We start from the raw sequence: 13051 nt of genomic DNA, 5'->3' as shown, positions 1-13051 counted from the left end.
ATGGAGAATTGCTGCTTACTGGCTTGCTCCCCATGGCTTGCTCAGCCTGCTTTCTTATAGAACCAGGACCTCCAGCCCAGGGAAGGCTGTACTCACAATTGGGCTGGGCTCTCCCCCATCAATCACTAAATTAAGAAAATCCCCACAGGCTTGCCTACAGCTCTATCTTCAGAGGCGTTTTCTCAGTTGCGATTCCCTCCCTTCAGATAACTCCAGCTTGGGTCAAGTTGGCATGAAACTAGCCAGCGCGGACACCTATTGTGTCCCCTACTGCCTCATCGGATGAGCTTTCAGCACTCAGACGTGGGCTTGAGTTACATTCTCTTCCACTTCTACAACTGACCAACCCTGTGGTCAAGGCCCGTTTCCAGTTCAGTCTTAAATTCTTAATCCTTCCTAAAATGCACAGCCTGATAGACTCAAACAGGGTTAGGGTCACACTGGGAAAACTCAGCAGCAGGTGACGGTCAGCCCCTGAGGTCTGGCTGGGCTCTCCCCACTCCCCCAGTCTGTGCATTAAAAAGGGGGCTCTTTCCTGACCTGTACCTTCCCCTTGACTGTTTTTCTCATTCCCCTTGGATGGAAACTTGTAGCCCATGGGTGGCAACTGGACATCCCATGACAGAAATCTCCATGAGCTTGCCTCCGAGTCCGGCCAGCTGTTCTTACTGCTTACCTTAGACAGGCACCCCACCTTTTATTCTGTGCCTTTTAACCAGCCAGTTCTTTTTTATGGGCCAAAAGAGGGAGTAGATGAGCAACTAAGTAAATAATGAAATGGGGTTGAAGATGTAGCTTGGGTAGGCAGAGTCTTTGCCTAGCATGCTCAAAGCCTAGAGTCCAGCCTCAGCACTACAGAAAACCACTCCTGTGGTACACACCCATAATCCCAGTAGAGGCAGGAACTCAGAAGGTTAAAAGTCAGCCCAACTAGGTAGTGAGTTTGAAGCCAGCCTGGGCTATATGAGACCCTGTTTCAAAAAAAAAAAAAAAAAAGGAAGAAATAAACATGATCTGTAACTGAGACCAGGAGGGAGTGAGGCATGGTGGGTGGAGAGCAGAGACCCTGATGGACAAGCTCCTGCAGAAGTGCTTGCTGGACCTCCTAACCATCCCTCGTTCTTAATATCTCCTTTGTTGTGCCTTGTGTATCCTACCATTCGTTGTCCGTTCCCCGGGGATAACAGGCCATAAACACTTAAAAGCAAACACAAGTGAGGGCTAGTTGTCTGCTTGTGTTGGTGACGGGGCAGGGTGGGGACGGGGAGCCTTCCTACTGTAAACACAGGACTCCTGGATCCACCTGGGTTTCTTCCATGACTCAGTGGCCTCTGTTCCAACTGCAGACAAAGCCCTTCCTGGAAGAGTCGATGTTTTCCTGGCCTGCAGGATGCTAGCTGCTGACAGGTGCACCAGACAGAGCTCTCTCCTCACTGGGGTCAGAGGATGAGTCACATCCACCAGCCTGATGACCCAGAGGCTTGGCTCTCTCCATCGTGCACGTGGGATGGCACGGCCTAGCGTGGTGTGGTGTGGAATACTGAAGGGCTTTTGCAGCGATCCAGTCAAGACCTTGGCGGCGAGTGATATCTCCCCTAATAACAACCGGGAAGGAAACTGGTGGCTAGAGATAAAGACGAGAGCGTCTGGTCTTTCCAGAGAAAGAGTCCATCCAAGGTCAACACCAGCCCCTGACAACGGTGCCTCGGAAGAGCTCATCTGCACAGCTGCCCACACTTCTTGCTTGACTGTGTGGTAGGTTTGGTAGAGAAACTGCACCCGGAGGATGTGTGCGCTGAGTACTCATTCACCTTTCTGTGACGGAAGCAGTGGCAGGGACATTGGGTCATCCACACAGGAAGCACGGTCTGAGCCTGCCTGGGCCTCTAGGAAGGAGGAGAGGTAGGGAGGGCGTGTGCTGACTCCACAGGGTTCCACCACCGATGCCAACCACTTCCCTTCCACCATGGTGCAGTGCGGCACCAAACCCCCCTTCAGGGGCTGACACCACGCTCTTCCATTTCCAGCCTCCAGAACCAGGAGTACGATGGACTTCTGTTGTTTATAATTCACTCAGTATGTGGTGTTCTGATATAGCGACAGAAGGCAGATCATCACGAATGCCAATTCATAGTTTAAAAAAAGTAAGAAAATATGAAATGGTTCGTGTCAAGAAGGTCATAGGTGAATTCTAGGGAGGGAAGGGATTGTTTGGGGTGAGGGTGGCCAAGAAGGTGATCTTAAATGTTTGGAAAGAGAGAGAAATTTGGCTTAGCTCAAGTTTAAATATTGCTGATATTTTTTTTTCCCTGGAACTCGGGCTCACATACTGGGTGTGGGACCACCCCCTCCCTCTACTGCTTTACTCCATAAGCCCACCTTCTCTGTCAGGACATGGGGTACCCTCTGTCCCTGAGTCAGAGAGCTTCAGCCTTTCCTGGCAGCCATGGCCACCCCTAGAGAGCACAACGCATCGGTTCTCATGTGTGTCTCATGCTCACAACAGTCCAGAGTGCTCGCCTCACACCCAGGAAACCTGAAGTTCAAGGGTGAAACAGTACAGCTTCCAGGGAGCAGGGAGGGTCATGAACCAGGCCTCTCTGTCTGCCCACAGGACACCACAGCTTCGGCTTCCCCTGAAGAAGATTGGTCTGGAGCTGTCTGAAGAGGGTAAGGAGGAGACAGGGACTCTGCCTGGGTGAGCACCCCCAAATTATCCTCTGTGCGTGATCTCACACTGCAGTGATGACACCCAGGAATTCAGTCAAATGTGTCTACATCAGTGGTTCTTGACCTTTCTAATACTGCGACCCTTCAATACAGTTCCTCATGTTGTGGTGACCCCCAACCATAAAATTACTATGTAAAATTATGCTACTTCATAACTCTAATTTTGCTAGTGTTATGAATCATTATGCAAATATCTGATATGCAGGATATCTGATATTCAAGCATGACAACCCACAGGAGTCACGACCCATAGGTTGGGAAACACTGGTCTAGATGTTGCTGAAGGGGTGAAATTGATCTTTTGAGATGAAATTAATGATTCAGGGGGACTTGAATTAAGTGTGTTTCACACCAATGTACAGATGGGTCTCAAATCTACTGAAGGCCCACGAGAAGAAAAAGAATGAGGTCCCCAGTACCTTAAGTAATGTATGCCATTCCTGTCCTGTTTCCCCAAGGAACCCTGACCAATACACTTTCTCGGCAGGGAAGATTGGGTAGATACATTTAATTAAACCCACTTTTCACTGGCATTACCAGGCCTAGCAGTGAGTCTCACACATCATATGTGCTTTGTAAATTTCTAGGTAAAAAAACAATTACAAGAGCGAAGATGTTCGATGTCTTTGTCAGCTGTGATATCTCTTTAAACGGTTGCTCTGTTCCTTTAGGGGCCGTTGATCTAATGGAACTAAATTCGTGTTGATGAACCTGGTGAGCAATAGGCAGCGACGTTCTTTTCCTTTCTGAAGATTTTCTGACCCATTGCCATTACAGAAACACCAGGTTTTGTTTGCCTTTTTAATCAAAGTACGGGGAGATGGGAGGCTGGGGAGATCTCGGGAGGCTGGGGAGGTGGGAGGCTGAGGAGGTGGGAGGCTGGGGAGGTGGGAGGCTGGGGAGGTGGAGGCTGGGGAGGTGGGAGGCTGGGGAGATGGGAGGCTAGGGAGGTGAGAGGCTGGGGAGATCTCGGGAGGCTGGGGAGGTGGAGGCTGGGGAGGTGGAGGCTGGGGAGGTGGGAGGCTGAGGAGGTGGGAGGCTGAGGAGGTGGGAGGCTGGGGAGATGAGAGGCTGGGGAGATCTCGGGAGGCTGGGGAGGTGGAGGCTGGGGAGGTGGAGGCTGGGGAGGTGGGAGGCTGAGGAGGTGGGAGGCTGAGGAGGTGGGAGGCTGAGGAGGTGGGAGGCTGAGGAGGTGGGAGGCTGGGGAGATGAGAGGCTGGGGAGGTGGGAGGCTGGGGAGGTGGAGGCTGGGGAGGTGGGAGACTGGGGAGATCTCGGGAGGCTGGGGAGATGGGAGGCTGGGGAGGTGGAGGCTGGGGAGATGGCTCAGTCAGTAAAGTGCTTACCACACCTGAATTTGAGCTCTAGCGCCCAGCTGAAGAGTGACCGGGCACACTTGTAACCCTACTGCCAGGGAGGTGGAGGCAGGAGAATCCCTAGGGCTTTCAAGCCAGCCAGTCTAGCAGAATTGGGGAGCTCCAGGCTCAGTGAGAGATTGTGTCTCAAAAATAAGACGTAGAGTGATAAAGACACCTGATAGCAAACTCTGGCCTCCACAGACATGCACATACCATCATTTGCACATTTGCCCATCCACACATCCAAACACCTGTGCACATGTACATGTGCACACACACACACACACACACACACACACACACACACACGCATGCGCACGCGCACGCACACGCGCACGCGCACGCGCACACGCACACGCGCGCACACGTGATCAGAGTAAACCGGGTCTGTAAGGTCCAGAAGATGAGCTGTAAGGCACACAGTACTGTTATAAGTATGCTGTGTCTCTTGGTATACAGTTCTTTTTTTTTTTTTTTTTTTTTTTTTTTTGGTTTTTCGAGACAGGGTTTCTCTGTGTAGCTTTGCGCCTTTCCTGGAACTCACTTGGTAGCCCAGGCTGGCCTCGAACTCACAGAGATCCGCCTGGCTCTGCCTCCCAAGTGCTGGGATTAAAGGCGTGCGCCACCACCGCCCGGCAGTATGCAGTTCTTTTTTTTTTTTTTTTTGGTTTTTCGAGACAGGGTTTCTCTGTGTAGCTTTGCACCTTTCCTGGAACTCACTTGGTAGCCCAGGCTGACCTCGAACTCACAGAGATCCGCCTGGCTCTGCCTCCCAAGTGCTGGGATTAAAGGCGTGCGCCACCACCGCCCGGCAGTATGCAGTTCTTAAGGAAGAGCCCAGCCCCCGTCTGTACTTGGTGACAACCAGGTTCTGTTGGCTGCGTTTGTAATAAGCAGGTCACATGCTGTCTCATCAGTACTCACAGAACGTTGTGGCTTCATTATTAATCTGAAAGTAACAGTCTTGGAGACAACGGTCCATTCACCCAGGCGACATGAGAGTCAAGGCCCAAGCCTGTGCTGAGGCCTCTGGGAAGGAGAGCTGTCAGGGAGGAGTGGGCTGGCCCCCTGGCTCTCCACCCTGCCCTTCTCACCACGTCTGAAGAGCAGATCCTGATGAAGACTTGCGGCTTTGCATCCTTGCTTCACGATTCTCAGAACTGCACTCTGGGCATGGGAGAGTGTTAAGTCCCACTGACAATGCTGGCCTAGTATCTCCTGAAATAAGTCATATCCAGTATCATATTTCTTTCCCCACATCATGGCAAGCTCATTCTCTGTCCCTGTCACCTAGAGCAGCCAACTATCTCTCAACACTCAGCTCAGCAATTGCCTCTTCTGGAAAGCTCCCATGTCCCCTCCCTGGCCCTGCAGTCCTCCACTTTGTAGTTGCCTTATTCACTAGGCTGAGACCCTGTGGTCTGGGAGACGGACGCTCTGTAGAGCTCTAGAAACATCTCCCAGTTGTGGTGGTGAATACCTGTCTTCCCAGCACTTGGAACATAGAGGCAGGAGGATCAGGAGTTCAAGTTTATCCTCAACTATATTCTGGTTTGAGACCAGTCTGGATTCCATGAGACATCGTCCCAAAAAAAACAAAAGAAACAGACAAAGGAAAACCCACAGAGGGGCTGGCGATGTAGCTGAGCTGATAGAGTGCTTGCTTAGCGTGCACAAAACCCCAGCTTCAATCCACAGAACCACATAGAATCGAGCCTGATGGTGCATTTGGGAGGTGGAGGTGGGGGGAATCAGAAGTTCAAGGTCAGCCTTGGGTACATAGTGAGTTCCAGGCCGGTCTGGAGTGTATAAAGTAACTACTAGGTATGAGAGGGAGATTTTCAATGGAGGAAAAGTAACTAGAAACTTCTTGGCACTTAGCATCATGTGGAATTCACAGAATAACGAGCAGTTCTTCAAAGTGGTGGGGGTGGGGCAGGTGAGAAGGTTCAGGGGGGTAACCAGGTCTTAGGATCTGTGCCTGATTCTGTGTGATGAAGAGAGAGGACTGACTCCTGCAAGCTGCACACACACACACACACACACACACACACACACACACACACACATACATGTGTGCATACACATATTCATGCACACGCATGTGCACACACAATGAATACATGTAACTGAAAGTGGGAGTATTGTGAGGACAATACTCTAACCCAAGGGGACATGGGTAGCACCACTCTTTTGGGTGAAACTGCCGATGGCCATGAAGAAAATGCTTGCAACCCTGTCTTCTCCCCATGCATTTGCTAAAGCCACTGCCATACGTGGCTTCTCTAGAATCCTGTAATTAAAATAGAATTTAGCCCCCAACTATATGTTATACTTACATTGAACTTGAAATTTGACATGCTATGACTGTAGTTTTAAGAGACTAAAGTCTACCTGATCTCAAAATTGCTGGTTGATACAATGTTCAAAATCATTTGGTTTAGATGTTTGGCAGCTTGCTCTCTCTCTCTCTCTTTCTTTCTTTCTCTCTCTCTCGCTCTCTCGCTCTCTCGCTCTCTCGCTCTCTCGCTCTCCCTCCCCCCTCCCCCTTCCTCACTTACTTCCTTCCTTTTGTGTGTGTGCGTGTGTGCGTGTGTGCGTGTGTGTGTGTGTGTGTGTGTGTGTGTGTGTGTGTGTATGTGTGTGTTATATGTGCATATGGGGCACACGTAGGCCAGAGAAGGACATCAAGTGACCCTGCTGTGCCATTTTTCATCTTAAAAGACCTGGAGGCAGATCTCTTACTGAACCTGGAGCTGGGCTGGTGGCTAGCAAACCCCAGTGACCTTCCTGTCTCTGTCCCCACTGTGCTGGCATTACAGGTGCGCATAGCCACCCCTGGCCTTTTACAAGGCTGCTGGATATTTGCACTGTCTGTTCTTCGTGCTTATGCATCAAGGGCCCGTACCTGCCAAGCCATCCACCCAGCCCCATTTCATTTCTTATCCATCCACCTGGGAATGGCAAGACCCATCCTGCTATATGAGAGTTTAAATGATGATCGATGTAGCTGGGCATGGTGACACACACCTGTAATCCTAGCACGTGGGAGGCCGAGGCAGGAGGACCGTGAGTTTGATGCTAGCCTGAACAATACAGCAGATTCAAGCCAGCCCGAGTCATACAGCGAGTCTCAACCTTATCTCCAAAGGGGTGAAGATGTCACAGTGGTGGAACACAGAAGAAGGGTGGCCAGGAAGAGACACTGATAAGCATGAAGGTCAGAAACGTACCACAGAGATGACCGGAAATGGACTGAACTGACCAGGGTAGGCTCTCTCCACCAAAAATGATGTTGGAATGTTCGGGAGAATGTAAGAAAAAAGAAGTGTATTGTTGTAATCGGAGGCAGGGAGGGAACAGGCTAGATTTTTGAGGGCACAGAAAAGGCAAGAGGGTAAGTTCAGAGCAGAAAACTTTCCTCGGATGATAGTCATTTCCTACAGCAATTAAAACGTTTGTAACATGCGTGGAGAAGAAAAGGACAAGCCAAAGATGGAGCAGGGGTGACCTGGCTTCCAGAGCAGGAGCCCAGGCTGCCAGTGACTCAGGGGGGAGGAATGCGGCCCAGCTGTGATAAGAACAGGATGGGGCACTGAGGAGGACATCCTGCAGCGGCTTTGGGACTTTCCATGTGGGAGCAACCCACAGCCCCCGAGAACCCTGGTCTGCACGCCAGGCAGAGTGCCCGAGGATAAGCCCGAAGAAGCTGGGAAAGTGCTCTTTCCACCACTGCGGCATGCTGCTGCTGCAGTCCAGCAGGCCCCATGCACGGCTGTGTTACAGATCTTGCAGACACCCGCCCATGCACTGTGTTTAGTACTTTCCAAGGCTACTCTGGGGTGCTCCCAGGCCCTGTGGCTCTGAACCCGTGTTTCAAACTGCAGGATGTTTCTGCTAATGCTCCGGTTTGTGTCGTATACGCACCGTGCTCGTGTCTTAATGTACTTAGGACGCTCCGAGCTGGGATGACCCGATGGTAGAGCATTTGCCTAGAATGTTCAGGGGCTTGAGTTCAACCCTCAGTGCTAGACACAACAGCAACAAACTGAAGAAGTAGGATGCTCTTTTAAACAGGCCTTATTCTGAGCATGTGCATCCTAAGCAAATACCCACACTGATGAATGACCCACCCGAATGCTGCTACACCCATCACCCCCAGGAGTCCTGGGCTTGCTTCCTTGTGACCCAGTCACTGTCTAATGGGCATCTACTCACTAGACACCCAGTGAGTCCAGAAGGCAGGGTAACTCCTCCTTCCTTTGAAGTGGTCACTTTCACTTAGTGGGGGTGTGTGTCACTGGAGCTTTCTGGGAGGCAGGTGAGGCAGAGGGATTCTTTTTGGTCAGTCTCCTCCCACTTTCTCCATTGCTGAATCCGGACAGCAACCTACTGCCTCCCACAGTACAAAGTCACTTTGATAGCATGTGCCCCTGATAAACACAATGAGGATGCACTTCCCCTCTGATGGACTTCCGCCCTAGCCCAGTAACCCCGAGTAGTCATGAGAACATCAGCAAGTCCTTCTGGAAGGACCTTCTACAAAATTCCTAGTGAGTACTCCTTGAGACTGGCAAGGCTGTCAAAAATAGGAACGTCTGAAAAGTGTGCTGGTCAAGAGGAGCCCCAGGAGACGGGCAACTCAATGTAGTATGAGATCTGAATGGAACCACGAGGTGGGAAAGAGCACTGGGGGTAAGCCAAGGAAATCCGAATCAGCTATGCACCTTAGTTAATAATGTATCAACATGGGTTTGTTAATTCTAACCAATACATCATACAAAGGGTAACAAATACACCATACAAATACACATAGCAATAGGGGAACCTAGGTATTGGGGTTATGGGAAGTGTGTGTAGGGCCTTTGTACCTGTTCTGAAAATGTGAACTATTTTAAAAAGTAGATAGAGAGTAATGAAGGCCCGAAAGCCATCTTCAGCCCTCCCTGCTGTGGAGCAGCCACATCTTTGTCAGACGTCATGAAGGGAAATCTCACGCATTGTATCGTTTGCTTTTCTCCTTGCAATGACAGGATAACCCCACAGAAGCCATTTAAGGGAAGAAGGACTTATTTTGGTTCACAGTTCGAGAGTACAGTTCACCATAGCAGGACAGGTTGGCGGCATGCATGGTGCCGGGAGCATGGTGCATGCAGGTTGGCGGCATTCAGGTTGGCGGCACGCATGGTGCCGGGAGCATGTGACAGCTGGCCACATTGCATCAGGAATCAGGAAGCACAGAGAGAAGCATGCAAGTGTTCACCTCACTTTTTCCTTTTTATTCAGTCCGGGACCCCAATTCATCAGAATGTGTTGCCCGCATTGAGGATGATTGTTCTCTCCTCAGTTAAACCTTTTTAGAAGTGCCCTCAAAGACACGAGCAGAAGTGTGTCTCCTAGGGGATCCTAAAGCTATCAAGTTTAGCCATCACGCTCGTGGATCCTAACACGGCCTTCCAGACCACAGGAGTGTTAAGGAGCATGGCCACTGAGCAAGCACTCATCCGCTCTTGCTCCTTTTTCAATTGCTCTGATATCGATTGCACAACCCACAGGAGCTATTAATATGTACTTTAAAATCCTGGATTAACTTATTTCTGATTCAAAAGGCAACTCGTTACTTGTTGAATGTGTTGAATAGGACTCGAAAAAGCAGGAAATTATTGTCAACGTGGTGTCCGCCTTAAGAAATAGTGTGTTGCGGAGCTTGCCTTCAGAGATGTTTTGGAAATGACTCTGCATGCCTACACACTGCACTAAGTTCTACCCAGTAGAGACTGAGAGGAGGCAGTTGTTTCCAGTGGTAGCCCAGCTGTGACAGACATCGAGCTCCCACCTGACTGCAGTGCAGAGTCCAGTCCACCCCTTCCTGCAGTGATTTGTGAGTTTACAAATCCACAGCACTCCGGTTTTCACTCAGTGTGAGTCTCTCAGGCTGCGGTTGCTTCCCCGGGTGAGAGAGGCTAGCCTAGGCGCAAAGTTGAAGAAAAGTTGTCCTTGTCTCCAGGAGAAATGCCTTAAATATAACATTAGAGTCTTTTAAGATGTTGGTGTAATTTTCATTATTTATTTTTTGAGACAAGGTCTCATGTATGCCTGGCTGGCCATGAATGTGCTCTGTGGCAGAGGGTGACCTTGAACTTCCAGTCTTCCCACTTTCATCTCCTGTGTGCTGGAACTACAGGCATGCACCACTGTACACAGTTTATGGAATAAATGCTGGTCTGGGGATGGAACCTTGAGTTTCACCCCTGCTAAGCATGTAGTCTACAACAGACTACACTTTAGCCTTTTGTTGTTATCATTGTTTTACATGCTTTGTGTCCACAGAGGCCAGAAGAGTGCATAGGCATGATTCCTGGGAACTGGACTTACAAACTGCTGTGAGCTAGGAATTGAACTCAGGACCTCTGGAAGAGCAGCCAGTGCTCTTAGCCACAGAGCCTTCTCTCCAGCCCTGAGATCTTTGTTTTAGGACAAACTTATGTAGCCTAGGCTGGCCATGAACTTGCTACGGAGCTGAGCATGACTTTGAACTCCTGATCCCCACCCCCCATCCCTGTCTCACATTACAGGTGTGCACACCATGTTCAGCAACTATAGTCTTGATTTGCCTGTTTGTGACACACCACACCCAAGATAATTAAAGTCACAAAGTCACAGAAAGAAGGAAGCAGGCAAACACACCATTGAAAGCCTGCAATACACCACACCCCCTGAAGCCCAGCATGCTTGGCTCAGCTCCCAAAGCCTGACACTGCACCGTCCAGTGTTGTTTCGTCTTGCATCTCTGCAGCTTTCTTGTCTCCTCAGCTCCACAGTGTCTCAGCCTCCTGTTCTCTGCCCTTTGCTGGCCTCTTCCTGCCTCCATGTGCTTTGCTATCTAGCATGTGACCCACATGTACGTATGAGCCAGCACAGAAAACCAGACCCTAAATGGCTGTTGGTTAGACTTAGATTGAGTCCCCTGCAGGCTCAGTCCCTTGTCAAATGCACATCATAGTTTTTGTTATTTAGTTAGTAAGAGGTTTTTGTTGTTGTTGTTGTTTTGGTTTTTCGAGACAGGGTTTCTCTGTGTAGCTTTAGCGCCTTTCCTAGAACCCACTCTGTAGCCCAGGCTGGCCTCGAACTCACAGAGATCCGTCTGGCTCTGCCTCCCGAGTGCTGGGATTAAAGATGTGCACCATCATCGCCCGGCTATTAAGATTTTTAATGTTTCCTAACGAAGCAAAGTTAAGCAGAATCCAACTGACCTTCTAGCTCTGGGTTTTCTGGGGTGCTTAATACCACATCACAAGCTGGAGCTCACAGGGTCTTCTAGGGAAGCAGGATGGCCCTTCACTAGGTACAGCGTTATGCAGACATGGACAAAAACGCCTGGCTGGCTCCCTCACCATTCTGTAAACTCAGGAAAGGTTATTTCCATGCAGACTTACCTCCCCCTCGTGCTGATGCAGCAACAGTGGCTGAGCCCCTGTTCTCTTAGGTCTTGGCCTGAGACTGGGGTGGAAGCACTGGACTTGGAGTCCCGGGTTCTAGGTCTGACGTCAGTGCACAAGGGTCAGTTCAAGAATGGCAGAGGCCCCAATGCACTCGTCATCAGAGGGCACAGCCCCGCACTTCACGGTTCTCCTGCAGCTTTACACAGCCGTGCTTTGCAGTGTGCTACTGCTGTGAAGTACTGCTGCTGCTGGTTGTTCATGCCTCTGATCCTAGTGCTCATGGCTGAGGCAGGGGGATTGCCATGAGGCCGGCTCGGTCTACATAGTTAGAGTTCCAGGACTAAACACATATGTGCATGCACATGCACACCACACACACACACACACACACACACACACACACACACACACACACACACACGCTTCAGTGTCTTCAGTATAAGCCCCTCCTCAAGCCTGGGTATTGTATGGGTGTGTCAGAACTGTCAGTTTTACCATGATGTTCAAAATGTTATTTTTAATGCCTTAAGTGCCTGGAAACTGGCTACCAATTCCAAGCTAAGGGAATGAGGAGAAACCATAGCCCGGGAGTATCTGCAGAAGTGACATCACAAGTGTGGGCACTGTTGTTAGATGGGAAAGCTCTTGCCTGGGTAGAGCTGCACTCCTTTCTCACAGCCTGTCAATCCTGTCAGTCAGTCTATGCGACAGAGGTGGGTGGGAGCTGGCCCGGGCTCTTCCATGACCCGAACTTCTGGAGCAGAGAGGTGGAGGCCGGCTAAGGTGCTGGGGCTCCGTGAGGCTCCATGGTGTTCGTTCTTTTCATTCTGATGAGTTGAATTTTTACTGGGATGTCCTTTTTGTATCTTTTTCTTGTACGTCTCCTGTTTTTCTGTTTTCTTTTCCCTTCTTTGTGTGTGTGTCCTAAGAAAGCTTTACCTCTATCCACCCGCCCCCTCCTAAAGTCATTAAGATATTCTCCCCTGCTTGTCTCGGGAACCATTACGGTTTTACCTTTCAGAAAGGCTGTGACCTAATTCAAGTTATTTGTGTGTGGTGTGGGGTGGGGAGCAATGCTTATTTTTATTTGCTCGTATCAGCATTCTGTTGTTCAAGTACTGTCTGCTCAGGAGATTTTCCTTCCCCTGTAGAAGACAGTAGTTTCCTTTCTTGATAACCAGTTGGGCATCTGTGGGGCCCATTCCTTGTCTTTTTTGTCCTAGCCCATTGACCTCTCTACACAAAAGCAAGTCATCGTAATTACTATAGATTTATTTCATTTTAAAAATTGTGTGTGTGTGTGTGTGTGTGTGTGTGTGTGTGTGTGTGCATATGACTATAAGGTGCCTATGGAGGTTCGTTCGTGTAAGTGTAAGGTGCCTGTTGAATCCCCAGAGCTCCTTACAGGCCATTGCCAGCCACTTCACATAGAGCTTGGAACCCAACTCTAGTCCTCTGCAAGAACAGTCTGTGTTCTTACCCACTGAGCCACCTCGCCAGCCACACCACAGATTCACTGAA

This window comes from Peromyscus eremicus, chromosome 19, assembly GCF_949786415.1.
Source record: "Peromyscus eremicus chromosome 19, PerEre_H2_v1, whole genome shotgun sequence".
NCBI classification, from domain to species: Eukaryota; Metazoa; Chordata; class Mammalia; order Rodentia; family Cricetidae; genus Peromyscus; species Peromyscus eremicus.
This window is presented reverse-complemented; position numbering follows the sequence as displayed.